This window comes from Stigmatopora nigra, chromosome 11 (assembly GCF_051989575.1).
Source record: "Stigmatopora nigra isolate UIUO_SnigA chromosome 11, RoL_Snig_1.1, whole genome shotgun sequence".
Lineage (NCBI taxonomy): Eukaryota > Metazoa > Chordata > Actinopteri > Syngnathiformes > Syngnathidae > Stigmatopora > Stigmatopora nigra.
Window position 1 is genome coordinate 12760129 of NC_135518.1, and position 16956 is coordinate 12777084.

Here is a 16956-nt window from a genome sequence, read left to right on the forward strand (position 1 = left end):
GTCGCCGGTCTTTTGGTCCCTTTTGAGTATCTGAGTATTGTTTAATATCCAAGTACTATTTTATATCTAAGTAATGTTGACATCAGCTCTCAAAATTATACTCATGAGAGAGAGTTTAAATATCTAAGGGAGAGAGTTTAATATCTAAGTACTGTTTAATATCTAAGTAGATTTGACCGGCGACCAAAAGAACGGCGACCAAAAGTCCGTTCGTGATTTTTTGATATCACAAAAATTGTCTATTTTTTTTAAAGAAAAGCATTTTATAATAGAGACTGCCATCCCGGACATTGTATTTTTTTAAATTAAAAATAGGGCAAGTGAATATCCCAAATGATAAGAACTTCAACATCATAGTACAAACCAAATATAGATTTTTTTAATCACAAAAAGCCTGATTTGACTTTCAACCGAATTGCATGGCTTTAATGTCAGAATCTCTACCCACACACCATTTTTAAAATAAACAGCGTGATTTTGTCAATGTGGTCTCCCTGGTTCAGAATTTTGCCAAATTATAAATTAATAACTACCCTCACACCGAGTTTCTCTACTCATCATTTGGCAACCCGGCTGTTCTAGCTACAATTGTCGAGCAACTACCCGAGTCCATCCTTACGGATGGTTAAATTAGCCAACGGTGTCTTCCCACAAAAAGTCACAGGAGTGAACGAAAGCTCCAGATGGAATCTCCGTCTTCTCCAAAAGCCTCGAAAGAGACCATAAAAAGTGACTAGATTTGTTGCTCGCTTGAGGTATTGGAAAGTCACTAAAAAAGTTGGGAACACTGCTGTTTTTGATTGCCCTGACTCTACTCTGGTTGCCCCAGCAACAACAAAAAAGCAATTTCAGCATTTACATGAGATCAAACACCCTAAAAAAACAGTCAGTTTTCTCGGTGGACTTTGAATAAAAAGGCACAATGGTTATGGAAAATTGCAGACAAAACAGAAAAGCGGGTAGACGGATAGAAACTATTAGTGTGATGTAATTCCCCAGACCCAAAACATCGAGTCGGGTGGCGGCGAATCATAACGGCCGAGACTATTGGAACACTATCCGTCATTACTGTAAGCTCATTTTCAATACTGTGCATGGACTACGGGTTTTAATTCATGTGCGAGCTGGTCTATGTGCATCAGCTTTTCTGTTTATAGATTTAAATTCGGATTCCTTTATTGATCTGGTTACGCGCCATTAATTTGCACCTTCCGGGTCCAAAAGCGAGTTTAGTCTGCACAACTACTTTATAAAGGCAAGGTTGTGGTATTCACTGTAAACAAAATACCGTATTTTCAAGACTATAAGGCGCACCCTCAATGAATGACAGTTATTTTTTTTTCCATATATAAAGCGCACTGGATTATAAGGCGCCCTGTCTATTTTGGAGAAAATTTAAGACTTTTAAGTGTGCTTTATAGTCGTAAAAATACGGTAATAGACGGCTGAAATCCTTGGAAATGAATCAAAAATGTAAAAAACTGCCATGCAGTTGTCCTAAATCATAAAAATGCCCCAAAAAATCCATTATGCTACAAACAAGTCTATATTCCCTGCAACTTTACTGAATATTTACCTTTCAATACTACAAGTCTAAATATGCCAAAATTCACATTTTGGGATCTTTATTGAAGTCCTTTTTTAAATATACCGTATTTTTACGACTATAAGTCGCACCCTCAATGAACGAAACATTTTAATTTTTTTGCATATATAAAGCACACTGGATTATAAGGCGCCCTGTCTATTTTGGAGAAAATTTTAGAGTTTTAAGTGTGCATTATAGTCGTGAAAATACGGTAAGAAAAGTTGGAAACTACATGAGGGTGGCCGTGGTGACGCATTAGCCGTTAATTGGGTCAAGGCTTCATTTCATAAGACGCCAACTGCTGAAGGGAATTCTTGGCTAACAACTTGACTGTCACTCCATCAAGCGAAGACCTCAAGCAAGTCTACATCTTAATTCAAGGACGACAGTATTAGGATTCTCTAGTACTGTGTTTTCTAACCTTTCTAGAACTGCAGTACTAATTACTTACTAAAAAATCTCAAGGCACAACACCATCTTAAAATCTTCTCATTTAAAATGAACAATATCAAGTCATTATCATCAAACCTTATCCAACATAAATCAAATAAACTTGACTTAAACCATGACTTATAAAAATATTTTTTCTTTCACAATATTATCATAGTAATTTACACAAAAATCAGCTTTGTGCTCACCTAAATTGAACGTCAGCAAAAAATTACAACTACAAATCCAAACAATTTTCAGTTCATGTTACAAAAATACTTACAAAATGACTTTAACCTCATTGTATTAAGATTTGAATCCTGTAGTAGTTCATCAATGTCAGTCATATTTCATTTTTAATCTCGTATTAATAAGATTTTTCTCTCGGGAAACTACAATGTATCTGTTCTTGACAAATTGACCATTGTTCACGGTACAGTACTTTGAAAACAAAGATTGCCTTGGTGAAATAGTTGTAACTCCCTACGTAAAACTTTTTAAAAGTCCCATTTTTCTAAAGGCCGACTCTATAACCCCGCTGCAGTCTTAAGGCGGCAAAGTACGTGTATTTCCGCCAGTGCCGAGCCATTTTAGGGTCTCTGGCAAAGAGAACGATGTCGTTAAAACTGGATTTTCTACCCTTCACCTTTTAAAAAACATCCACGTACGAGACTATGTTGTCAAAACAATCCCCGCTCACGCTGAGCTGTAAAAATGATTGAAAACAGCGACTGCATATCCTGTCTTGGAAAGTGAGTGATGGCACTAATATGTCAATGTTGGTCGCAGTAAATTTACACTTTGCTTCAGAAGCGCGATCAAGCGAATCTTGCTGGAGAAACGATGCCTTTTTCACTCTTTAAATCGGGAACAACAACTTGATTGTTTTTACAAACGTCTACGATAAGATGTGCTTTTAACAAGTTTGGGGGTTTATCTGATGTCCTGTAAACAAGTGACCTAACACATCCTTGTTTTTAATCAGGTTTTTGAAAAAAGGGAAAAAAATAGTCTTGCAAGGGAGCTAGCTCAGGGGTCGGGAACCTTTTTGAAAGAGAGAGCTGTAAACAATTCCTATTCTTAAATATTATTCCTTGAGAGTCACACTCATAATTTAGAAGTCAAAATGTATGAAAATGTGCAATTTTTTTGGTCATTTTACTAGTTTTAAAGTACAAAAATTGTCTGAATTATTTTGATAGCATGTTACGCTGTTTCTAATCAATGAATATCAATGAGATCAATGAATATCAATGAGAGAATGGATGCAAAGAATTTAAAAGTCAAAATATATGAAAGTGTGTGCATTTTTTTGTCATTTTACTACTTTTAAAGTACAAAAAGCCTCTAAATTCTTTTGATAGAATTGTTACGCTGTTGCTAATCAATGAATATCAATGAGATTAATAAGTATCAATGAGAAAATGGATGCAAAAGAAAAAAAAACAATGCTACAGTGCCGACATGACGTTCCTATAGGCCATATTTTAGCTTAGAGCCATAAGCACCCATCAAAAGAACCACATGTGGCTGTGGAGCCACAGGTTCCCTACCCCTGACCTACCTGATGAGTAAGGGGTCGCGCTGAATAACTGAAGAAAAAAGATTTAAGATGACTCTATTAAATAGTTGAAATACGACATGTGTTTTTGTTTTCTGGCAGTCCCCCCTTTCAGCCCAGTCTTGTGTTCTAGTATATTACATTTATGTGCATGTGAATAAATTATTGACTCAGAATAAATTCAAGCTTGCCTCCAGGATTAAAGCCAAACCGAGTGGCTGAATCGTCTCCCATTTAAAAATCAACTGGCAAAATGAGGAGAGCGTGGCTGAATTCCCTTTTTTTGTTGTTATTTTGCACAATGTATCAAACGCAAACAGCAATTTGTCCGTGTCCGTCACGTTTGTTTATGTCAGTGTGATGTCTCCCCGCTGATTTGAGGGGAAATGACACGCTGCAAGGGGGCCGGGCAATAAATGCAAACACACAGCGTTGGAGGGGTGGGAGGGTCGATGGGTTTTTTTTTTTTTTTGGCTTGAGAGGAAGAGCGGCGAACTGCCAGTATATTTGCAACAACACCACAGAGCTGTTTTTGTTGAAAAGACACTAATATTCATGAGGGTTTATCCGGGCTTATGAGTGCCAAACCTGAGAAAAGTGACACAATCTCTTCTCATCCTCCTATTTAGAGAACGCATACAACACAAGAGACATAAAGAAAAGAGGATTTGGCAAATTTGTGAGCTCATGTTCACAGAGCCTTTGTGAACACTGTGTATGTACATAACACTGTAATTCTCCATACGAACACAAATTAATAACATAGTCCCGATTCAACACAACTCCGTCTTTGTTAACCCCGGCCCACGCCCTCCCTTTGCGTCAGTCCCGCCCCCTGCTTGGCTGTGAAGCACGTGAAGGACGAATGGGCGCACTGCTAATGATGACCTGAAATTTATAGTGACAACAAACAGGTGTACGTGAACTACACACCAAGTATGGAAAAGAACACTGGGATGCTGACCTTCCATTTGGTTTGACAGTCTTTGGAAATTATTGGCCAAGACAGCTGTCACTTCCTATATAACGTACATCACATACATATGTATGTATAAGTATATGGGTAAATGTGTATATGTGTAAATATGTATATGTATAAATATGTATATGTATGTACATGTGTATATGTGCAAATGTGTACATGTATATGTGTAAGTATGTGTATATATATATATATATATATATATATATATATATATATATATATATATATATATATATATATATATATATATATATATATATATATATATATATATATATATATATATATATATATATATATATATATATATATATATATATATATATATATGTACATGTGTATATATGTATATGTATGTACATGTGTATATATATGTATGTGTAAATATGTATATGTATGTATATGTGTATATATGTATGTGTACATGTGTATATATGCATATGTGTACATTGTATATGTATGTACATGAGTATGTATGTATATTTGTATATATATATATATGTATATGTGAATAGGTATTTGTGTATATGTGTAAATGTGTATATAATCAAGACTATTTTCAATTAAAAGGATAGGGTTGGATTAGAGTGCTGCTGGGGCTTCTTGTTTGTTTTTAGCAAAGATGTTGTTGCCCTAGGTTAAGTAGTTTTACTTTGAGCTCCAGTTGCTCATAAAGTGTTCATATCTGATTATAATTTTATGTAAAGTGCACAACAGTAAAGTTGAAAGCTGTTTCGGTGTACCTGACATGTCAATTTTTCAGTATATGCATAATCAGATCACAACAAACAAAAAAATAAAGATCATGAAATTAAAAAAGAATTACTCCTTGGTGTTTTATTTCCATTGAAAAAGCTATTTGTTAAAATTTGCCTGAGGTTAATTACACTCTTTATCAGAACATATTTGTTTCAATTATCAACTTAAGTCGTTCTGGTGTATTTATTTATCTATCTGTGTAATTAAAAATGTTAACTGCCTTTTTTTTCAATAAATACAGCGCAATTATGAATAAAAAAAACTGTAAAATATACTTTCTATTCCTCTGTGGCCTAAAAATAAACGTAAAAAAGCAAAACAATTCAACCTAATGACATTTTCTGATGAGCAAGAAATGTGAAATGATTGTTTATTCTTTTTTGTCATCCAGGATTCATTAAAAATGTATCAGAGATTGCAGTCTGCTTATTGCTACCTCATTTTGCCTGAATACATGTTCATTTTTTGCCAATAGAGTCTGGGTATGCAAAAAAAAAATAAAGAAAAATAAGTCTCAGATGTGAACTGACAGTTCTATTAAAACCACGCCAAAGAAAATGACTTTACAACCTGACAAAGGCACATTTTCACACTGATAATTCAACACTGTGTGCTTGTTTTTTTCCACCTATAATCTTTTAAAGATGTGTCAACTTTTTGCCAAGCAAAACCCAAAATGACCCCGGAACACAACTTATCGCCATAACATTTCGGACTGGAGACGATTCTTCTCTAGAAAAACCTACGTTTCCAATGAAGTTGGCCCTGAAGAACACTAATAACGTATTTTCTCGCATATAAGCCGAATTTGTCGCTCAAAAAACTAAGAATGAAGTCTGAATCAAAGGTATAAACCATATTTGTAACCAAAAAATGATGACTGAATCCAAATACGGCTTATATGTGCATAAATTAGACTTGACATGCGCTAAACTGCAAGGTAACAAAGTCAAAATGCCATAATGCAAGACCATGCGGCCATTAGGGTCATTTATTTCAAAATAGAGAAAAGATAAACAGATAAAACTCTTTGAAATTGAAGAAAAAGTGAATCAGGGGGCGTTTTATACAAGAAAAATCGTAAAACTCAATGATTTTAAGGCCATTTTAAGGGTACGGCTTATATGCAGAGGCGGCATATATACGAAAAAATACAGTAATTGTTCGGCGTCCACGGTAGGAGACATTTAGATCATCTATATGACTCTAATCACATCATTTTTCATATTTCTACAAGTATACATGACTTTTTACATTTTTTTTAATGAGGCAACACTTCATCCCTCATTAAATGGCTTGAGCTTATAATGTTTCACTCAATATAATTATCAGCCAAATGATGAGCATCAAGAATAATGATGCTGCAGCTTGTAAGATATGTTTAATTTGATTTTAACTTCTGGCTTGAAGACTCGCACTGATCACAAATGATTACGACTCAATACCATTGACCTCCGTAGACGTGCAAGCCATTCGAATTGGAAATAATATTCGAAGACAATGTCAATAGTTGCCAATAAATAAAAATAGCATGTTAAACCAAGTGTGTTCACCTACTTGTCCCGTGTTTGTTTCTTTTTAGCAATATGTTTTGCTTCAGTACAGCGCCACATAAATGACACTGAACCAATAAGGACTGAAGCCGAGTGTAGCTCTGAGCCAATGTTACACCAGAACACACTTGGGGGTATACAGTGACCCGCATAGCCAAACAGATACACACATGCTTTTGGCATCTGGTGCACTAACATCACAGCAAAGTACGGACGATATAAATATATGCCACACAACAGGGGACTGTCCGTTTAAATTACGCTTCTTCCTGTTGTTTCTTTTAACCACTTCCAGCTACACTAGACGGCCATTTGTTGTTCTTCTCTATTCTTTTTCCATTTGTTGTTATATTTGATATCTCTATCGACCACATGTGGTAAACAATTCCATGGTTTTGGCTTGCAATAGAGTTTAAAAAGGGTTGTAGTAGTTAACAAAAGCTCAATTTTCACAACACTATCCATTTTTTTTAAAGATTGTCAAAGTCGTACATGGCCATTCTCATTATAAATGCATTACACGATTTATGTAATTGAGAGACAGCCACGCTAACAAGCACCAACAAAAGGAGAGGAATGAGGCCATTTTTATGTTTTATCTCAATTGCACGTTCCAAATGAAGACTGGCAATTTAAAAGTTGAAAACGCACTTTAACGGTTATGTTCTGATACTAAATGTCTCAGTGCCAGAGAACATTATGAATTACTATACTTTAAAACTTGAATTACAGTTATCGCTAGGGTGGAATTTCGGAAATTGAGACATTTTCTGTTCTTGGAAATTTATCTCATCATTTATTTTCCAGAAGAAGACCCATATTAGAGTTAGTGTGTATTTGAGTGTGTTAAAACGACACGAGAAACAAAAGAAGCTACTACTAGATAACCAATGGGCTTTGATTTCAATTATTCTGGTGTTTCTTATCAATCCAAACACTAAAGAGTGTAAAACTTGTAATACTACCGTGTTTTCTTGCATATAAGCCGCCTTAAAATTGCCTTAAAATCGTTGAATTTTACAATTTCTCTTGTATAAGCCTCCCCCTGATTCACAAATTTTACCTCGATATTCCTGGTTTTAATAGGGAGTACAAATGTGTTACTTTGAAGGGTAAATCTTGAGAAAAATCATTGCTCATGGTACTTCTGAGATACTGCATAAATTAAAAGGATCGCGAGTAATGGCAGTAAGTTTTATGTAAAACACGGTAAAAAAAATTTCTTGAATTTCATTCATAGATATCAAAATACATTTTATTAAGCATTGTCTTATGGCATTTCGCCTTTGTCACCTTGCAGTTTCGTGCAATTCTAATTTATGCGCATATAAGCCGTACCTTCGATTCAGTCATCATTTATTTAGCAAAAAATATGTCGTATATGCGATAAAATTTCACACAAAACGATACAAAATTTGGCCTCAACTCGCTTGCTGTTTTTTTGTCTAAAGCACGTGATTCCAAAGCAAACCCATCATACGCAATCTTTCCTCAAAGTACTTTTCTATGTTTCTGTCTTCCCCTGCCGTGCACATTATTGTAGACTATTGTAGCCAACTACAATGGACTCGGACAGATGGCGAGGTGGGTGCGTCGGGTAACCGTCCTCTGAACCCCTGGGAGAAAGACCATACTCAAGCTGTCAAGTGAATGTCTTCTCCAAACGTTAGACGTGTCATAATATCTTGCAATGCTTTGACAGGCGCGGTTACAGTTGTTCAGACACCTTGAAATAGTGAATCCCTCCCGACGCTAATGTGAAACCTTGTTTGAAATGCCATTAGCAGCTTGCTTCCTCCCTAAACACTCACCAACTTTTTATCAGAAGGACACCTGTCATTTAGCTCAAATAGATTTCCCCCATCTGGCAGAATTTGTCCTAGATACCAGATATTTATTCAGCCATTTTTTTTTTTTTTGCAGATTCAGATAATTCCATGTCCGGGATTGTTTCTTTGAACAAGGTAATCTAAGGCACCGAACTAGCGCTAATTAAACTGTGGGGCGTTATAATACGATCTGACAATATGCTCGTGTGACCTCAAGAATAATGACAACCAATCTTTTGGTTGGCGTTTCACGAAATATCAAGCAAAAGCAAAGCCGTGCATTTCCATGCAATACAGTGACATCAAAGTTGATGTCAAAAGCAATGACTGTCAACCTTTTGGATTGCTTCAGGTCTAAAGTCATTTCAGTTCTTGTTCTTTTGAAGTAGTCTGTGAGGTAGAAGTCCTGCGAAAGATTGCTTTTCAATGCCACAGCAAAAAAAACTTATTGATTCTGAACATAAAACAGCCAATGAAGAAGAGAGTTTAAGGTCAGCCTATGCAAATGACAGCCTCAACGGGGCGTAGTCTTCAATCGGGTCCTCTTGAACTTTCAGGGATTATTTCTCTTTGTTGAAACACGGGCCCTGGTTAGATTTGATTAAGTAAGATGCTGAAGATAACAGTGTGTCAAGGATGTGTTTTTGCATCCGGGTTTCATTTGTATCCATTTCAAAGCTGGGTGGAGGACAGCGTTTTCATTGATGAAGTGCATAATCCCTTTTGAATGGGTTGTTGTTTCATCCCTTGCATACCCACGTTCTTCTGAATCCACTGGGCCAACCACGGCCATCAGAAATTTCCATAAAAGTAAAGTAGCAAATAGGTCATGAATGTCATTAATATTCAAAAGGCTCCACTTCAAAGAGCGGTGCGGCAAGAGCGGCACGCCACGTTTTTGACCATTGGTGGAGTTGCTCATTAACCGTACGAGGAAGTATTATGTGCTGCAGGGGGGGTTACGTACCGGCGGCTGGTGGCGAGGGCATCAAAACACTTTCGCTTTCATGTTGCCTCTTCCTTCCAGTTTGGAATCAAGCGCGGCAGTTCCTAACGAGCCGGCGGACTGAGACGAGCCATCCGCCGCTAGGCGCGTCACATGGCGGCGCCTAGTTAATCATGATCGAGCTCAGATATACCCTACTCTTGCTCCCCTGATAGCGGCTAGATTACTGTCAGCCCGCTCCTTCGATTTGCAGGATTTCATTACGGCTAATTGGTAATGTCGCCTGACCAAAGTGAGAAGTCACTTTAGCAACTCATTTGCATATAAGATACCGGCCAAAGCAATTTCTTTCCAGAAATGTACAATCAATTTTTACACTGTTAAGTTCATATCTAAAACCGGATAGTGATATACTTGTCAATTGGAGTTAGGGGGGTTGGTGAAGTATGTGCTGACAGCTATTTTCCATTCTTTCCACACAATATTTAAATACATACTCAAGATATTCCTACTTTCTGATCTGCACACACACACAAAAAATAGAAATGTCGACATATCTCATAAGAAGTTGCACAAATGTTTCAAGTTTAATCGCCACTACTGGACTCCACCTTTTGAAAACCGCAGGCGCTCTAAATAACGAGCAAGGTTTCTGCAGTCCAAGGTATTTTTCAATGACCTGGCCAAGTACTCTAGTTGCTTATGGGTTAAGCAGAGTTCTGTCCGTGCGTTAAGAATCCTTCAAACTGACAAGACCAAAGCCGAACAAACCCTACGGCCATAGCTACGAACAACCCTTTACTGCAGCTCCATCAGCAACATGAACCACCTTCTCTGACCTCTCTGCAAAGCGTAACATGCACCCAACAGGGACAACATTGACCCTTCTCAACCCTGGCAAAACATTGTGAAGACACACATCAAGCAATCGAAGTCCAAGTCCTTCCACTGCTTCCTTGACCTTATGCCCATTTCCACAAATACTTCCTGCCTGCCTGACTGTGTACCTTCTACAACTCAATGGTCGATATTAGCGACTCTTTCTCAGCCAAACCGCCCTAAAAAGCTTAGCCTTGAACAAACAAAAACAATTCCCAGCCAATTTACCAACATGTCTATCCACAAACCCTATCAACCGTTACATTCTGGCATCAGAATCCCCAAGAGCAATATCTAGCCCACCTAAGACTTACAATTGACACAGTCCTCGGTCTCATTCTTACTCACTTGTCTGAGGACTTTAGCCTCACTGGTTAATCTAACCAACTAGCTAAGCAGATAATCTAGTGTTGAAGAATCTGTAGAAAAACAATCCATGTTTGCTACCAAGCTCTTGCCATGTGAGAATCAAATGCTACCAAATGGATTCACAAATCAGTCTTCCCTTCTGTTCCATCTCTAACACCGAGGAAAAGACATTAGCTAGAGAGAGCACAACAACATTGTTTCCCAGTATGAAGTCTAGATAAGTGGCTGGTGCCCCATTGTTTTTATTAATAAAAATGCGACTTCAATTATTAATAAGATAAATTGCTTTAGAGCACAACCTCTTAAAATACATAAATGGACCCTAGACATGGAATCCATTTGGAACATCATGTTTATACCTTTATCTTAGTACATAAATAGTGTTCTATACAATATTTGTTAGCCATTTACAGCAATAGATGTTCAATCCATTTTAACATGGAGGCCTGGCAGTTCCTAATTATGCAACATACCTCAAATTTATGATTATGTAGGGTGTACCACCATTTCTAAACAATGACTTTAGTGTAAAAAAACGAGGTCGATGCGCAATTTTCCACACAAAAATTCATATGGTGGAACAGATTTGGCATCTATCCCGCGGCTTTGACAGCAGTATCGTAAAAAAAACTATCATAGCACACATAAACATGCACATGCACACAGTAATTCTGTGAAAATGATTCACTAAAAGCAGATTTTGGTCTCGGTAAGTGGATAAGGTCAACTTGGCGAAGTTAGCAGGCAAATTGTTCATCAGTCATCCATCCATCTCTGATGAAATGTTGAACACAGCTGTATTTGTTGCTGTTGCAACAACGGCGATGACCGCACATGACGCACTCGCTTCAGATCACTCGGTAAAGCGGTCACCCGTAATAAAACGATAACCCCTCCAAAAAAAAAAAAAAGACATGGTGAAAGACATACTCCACAACTGCTGTAATTGAGCAGAAAAACTTGATTTTGCATCCAAGTTAAAGTGACGAAAAGATGGAAATTCGGGAAAAGGATGAAAAGCAACTCTTCCAGAATAAAAGCAACTATTCTAATATCTTTGTTCTCAATTGTAAAGTGAGTTTGATCATTCCACAGCAAGAAAATTGATATTTCAATCTATTTAATAGCAACTCAGCCAGCGGCGATAGCCGAGCTCATCCGCCACATCGTCTCATTTATTTATTTATTTATTTTAATATTTCTTTGCAAATGAAGTTCTCCAGATGACAGATTAGTTTTTTTTTTTTTGAAAATCAATTCTTTGAAAGCACATTTCTCTGGTGGCTTTACAGCACGAAACTGGCAAGAACGCGAGATGAATTATTCAAATACGCCATTTTGCATGATCTGTTAATAATGCATAACTTAACTTGAATATCTGAAAATACCTTTGTGATGACGCTTGCATGCCTATGTATAAGCAATTGTAATTATCATATTTTATGTTGAATCAGGTCCTGCTTTTGAATAAAAAAGAGGAAATTGTATTTTTATATTCCGCCCAATACTACGGAAACTATTTATTACTTCATAAAAGCATGAATAAATGGTTGTGATTCAAAATGTGTTATTTTTTTAACCCTTTTATCTTTTTGTATCCAATACTCAAAATTTTAAACTATAAGCCACACTTACCAAGACAAAAAACTGAATTTATACACGCATAAACGTATATATAAATAAAAATACTTAGTATTATGCAAAGATGTTTATTTATATATTGTTTTGTCATTTTCTGCCATTAAGTTGAGAGATTTTACAAATGCCATTCAAAAGGCATTCTGAAATACATATTTTACAAATTAAGGTACTTTTTTCCACTTTTAAAAGAAGTAAAGTATGAAAATATCATTTTTAGGCGCCGCTTAACTTTTAAAGTGGTGCAGACATTTAAAAAAATCAATGTTTTGTGTTATCAGAATACACAACTTACTCTTCAAATAGTGCGGTTATGATATTTCATTTCCTGTAGTAAAAGATATGGACTGCATGGCTGCATCTCACCAAAGAATAAAGTGTCCCAGTGGTTATGGCACAATTAAACGGCTCACCTAGCCGCTGGCTACCCGATCAAAGCAACATCCACTCGCAGGAATACAATTGAGTAGGGAAAGGGCTTGTTGCTATAGCAACTTACGCCACTTCTCTGGTAAACGCAGCGGGCGCAACGCACGTAACATATTAAAATAATCAAACAATGTAAGGCTCAGCATGTTCAGCTGCGAGGTTTGACGATCCGATCGCGTTTAATTAGAGATTACTCACAGATAAATCAATTGCCATTAAATATCCTGCACAGAAGCTCAAGCTTTGTTTTGATTGCCATAAAATTACGGTGTTCGGACGTTTGGTCGCCAGTCTTTTGGTCGTTCAGCGAGTTCAATATCTAAGATAGAGAGTTCAATATCTAAGATAGAGAGTTTAATATCAAAGTACTGTTTAATATCCAAGTACTGTTTAATATCCAAGTACTGTTTAATATCCAAGTACTGTTTAATATCCAAGTACTGTTTAATATCCAAGTACTGTTTAATATCCAAGTACTGTTTAATATCCAAGTACTGTTTAATATCCAAGTACTGTTTAATATCCAAGTACTGTTTAATATCCAAGTACTGTTTAATATCCAAGTACTGTTTAATATCTAAATACTGTTTAATATCTAAGTAATGTTTAATATCTAAGTACTGTTTAATATCCAATTGCTGTTGAAGCCAGCTCTCAAAATTATATTCATGAGAGATTTTAATATCTAAGAGAGTTTCATATCTAAGAGAGAGAATTTAATATATAAGTACTGTTCAATATCTAAGTACATTTGACCGGCGACCAAACGAAAATTGCAGCATAGACGTATACAGACATGCGATAGGGCATTTTTGTTTGAATTTTGGTCTTATTTCCGTCCAACATTGGTTTGTTGCATGGTGGAGTTTTTCTGAACCAGACTCCATTGAAAATGCTTTTTATATTTGAACTGTTCTGTTCACAATATTTTGAAAACATTCCACAGTCCAGGTTATCTTAAAATTAAGGTCAAACTATACACACATAGTATGCTGACTACTAGAATAGTGCATGCTGGGCCTGAAATGAGCAGAATATCACATCGTATATACGCAGACAGACAATCAAAGTCTGCAGTGCCACAGGGCATTGCAGATTGCCAGTAAAGTGTAAAAGTACTATATGGAAAGAAGGAAAAAAAAGAAATAAGGCTGTTATCTTGTTACTACATTGCCATTGGAAGCAATTCTTCTAGTCATCACATGAACTTGAAACCCAAAGCCCTAATTTGATGATCGACTATACGGCCATGTTGTCAGACTCGACATTTTATAGTTCGGAAATTTGAGTGACGTGCACAGCGAGGGATGTCTGGCTCTGCTAGAAAAACTTTAACACTTTACTTCAACTGCAATTTGACCCTATTTTCTGGGAGGGCGTGCAGTTGAGTTTGAATGCACCATGTTGTGTGCCTCAATTTGTTTTGACAAAGACTGGATTTCTGGAGGTCCCGATCCCGTCTGGATGACAATTATGGAAGCCATTTTTTGGGGGTTAGATATTGGTGAATGAGATATGGGTGTCTTAAAAACTGAGGTCTTTTTTGTTTGGGCATTTGTCTGCCAAATATTTGGCTATCAGGAACCAACCCTACCTTTCATTTGGCCGGATAGGCAGTCCAAGGATTGAAAATGTCAACTATATGGAATCCAAGGCTATACAAGCTCACTGTTGCCCAAAAAACGATGCCATTGTCGACCATTTTCTAATCATTTGGATGTGAAATCTAAATCAGCATAATCCTTCCCTAACATCTGAATATCAGGTCATTGTTGACTATTATCCGGGGGCAGGGATTAATACTCAAATTATAACTCTCACTTAACATATTTGATAACCTTAAAAGGGGTCCTTGATCATCATTCAATGTCCTGAAAATATTCCTCCAAATGAGAATAACAATTTTGGAACATACAATTTATTTCAATGCTGTTCCCCCGGGGGTATTTGTCATGGTTATAAATAGAATGTCAATGTAAATGTACTATTGGAAGTATGTCCTTGTTTGACCTTTCCTGCTGTACTGTGCTTTCAAAAAATATATAAATATATATATATACTTTTCTCTGCATTTTTATGAGCGCCAAAACGTTGCTGCATCCAGCGTTTCACATTTGGATTCAGCGTAAGTAAAAAAAATATGAGCGTCCTTGGGACTTGGATATCTGGATAATTAAGTTGCTGGGATTAAAAAGAAGGAACTGCTTCTAATCAGCGGCAGAATAGGTTGATAAGCGTTAAGTCACAGTTTTTGATCAGAAGGTCTCCAAATGCTTTCGTTTCTCTGGAATGAGGTCAAGCGCTGTGAGTTAGCAGTCAAGTCCATTAATTCAGCAAAAATGACAGCCGTGCTGAAGCGTCTAAATTGGTGAGCAAAACAAAGACAAACGCCCTTGATTTCTGCAGTGTCGCCGATTTGGCTTTCGTCAAAATTGCACAAGAACATGCTTGTGCGAGACAAAATAAAAGCTTTGAAGTCGTGTTTTTTTCCGGAGCTCCATACCTTAAAATAGGCCCAATGTTTCTCTACTGAATGACAGGCTTCCCCATCGGGAATTTATTACCTCTACCGAGCATCTTATTTAGCAGGATTACGCGAGAACACTAATGATTTCAGTTGCACGTTACGATTGACTTTCTATTGTTTTTACTCCTGTTAAAATTGGAAAAAGTAGCGTCCTGAAAATGTGCTTGCTACATCTTCGCGGTGAAACTTTGCGGGTGTTTTTGATGAATTTTAGATGAATATTTTCGGCAGATTTTATAGAAATAGCTAATATACTTTGTATGTTTTTTTATTTGTATGATGCATCACAAATAGAGAAATTATCTACAGGCTGTTATTACAGTCATTTACCATATAACAAACAATATGTTTTAAAATGAGAATTATAAAAGTCACTTGCCAAAAACAGTACTACAACCAAATTCAAAATATACATCCATTTCCCGGATATGCACCTTTTTAGCATTTTAATCAGAAAAGACAGAATATACACTAATATATATTGAATTAATGTTCTGTTCTGCCCTTTTCTGATAGAAAGTACATTTAATCTAGATCATTATCAGTTTTTAATAAACCTCAGGCTAAGGTAGAAATAGAGGCAGAGGGAATTATCCAATTTAAAGGCCGTGAGACGCAATTTCATCCAAGAAAAACAAGCACGATTATTAATATTATTATCATTACAAGAGATGTGGTCATCCTTTGTTATGATTGGTTAGGCATGACTCAGAGAGGCCATAAGTTATTTTTTTTTCTTGTAAGTGACCGACACAGCTGTTGCAGAGTTTTTCATGAGAAAGAAATGTTCTCAAACAATGTGTGATCGTGCACAATGTTTTGCAATGTCAAGTCAATGTGAATGTACTGTAAAAAGTATCAATTATTTACAAACACAACTTGGAACACTGGAAAGATTTTAAATTCCTGCAGCTCCATTTTTTTTTTTGCTAAAGTCTTCTTACCTTCCGACAACACACAAACTCAAGGACACAATTCTCTTGTACAAAAAACACACTGACCGCAATATTTCCCCGGCATGTGCGTTTCACGAGTGTTTGAGATAATGTCATGAATAATTACGCAGCACATCACTTTACATTTGTCGACAGGGTTAGCGGGGTCTTCTTCCGGACTAAAATATGAATTAGCATTAAGCAGACGAGGAGTTAAAAGCCAGCTTTAATGTATGCTCAGAGGTTAGCAGGACATAACGCTTTTAAAAAGTGGGTGATGCCAAATTTCTGCCACATATGTACGTGGTCAAAGCATTAGGTACCCCCGCACATTCCAATGATAGCCGAGATTTGTTTATATATTGTTTATATTGTTAAATTGATTCTGAAAATCGGGAAACAAAACACTGAAAAAGAAAATGCAGCGCTCTGCCCAGTGCTCGTAGATATCTGTTATACACGAAAGAGATGCGACAAAAAAGACAGTGCGCTATAATCATAAAGAGCCACTCATCTCGAAATTTTTTTC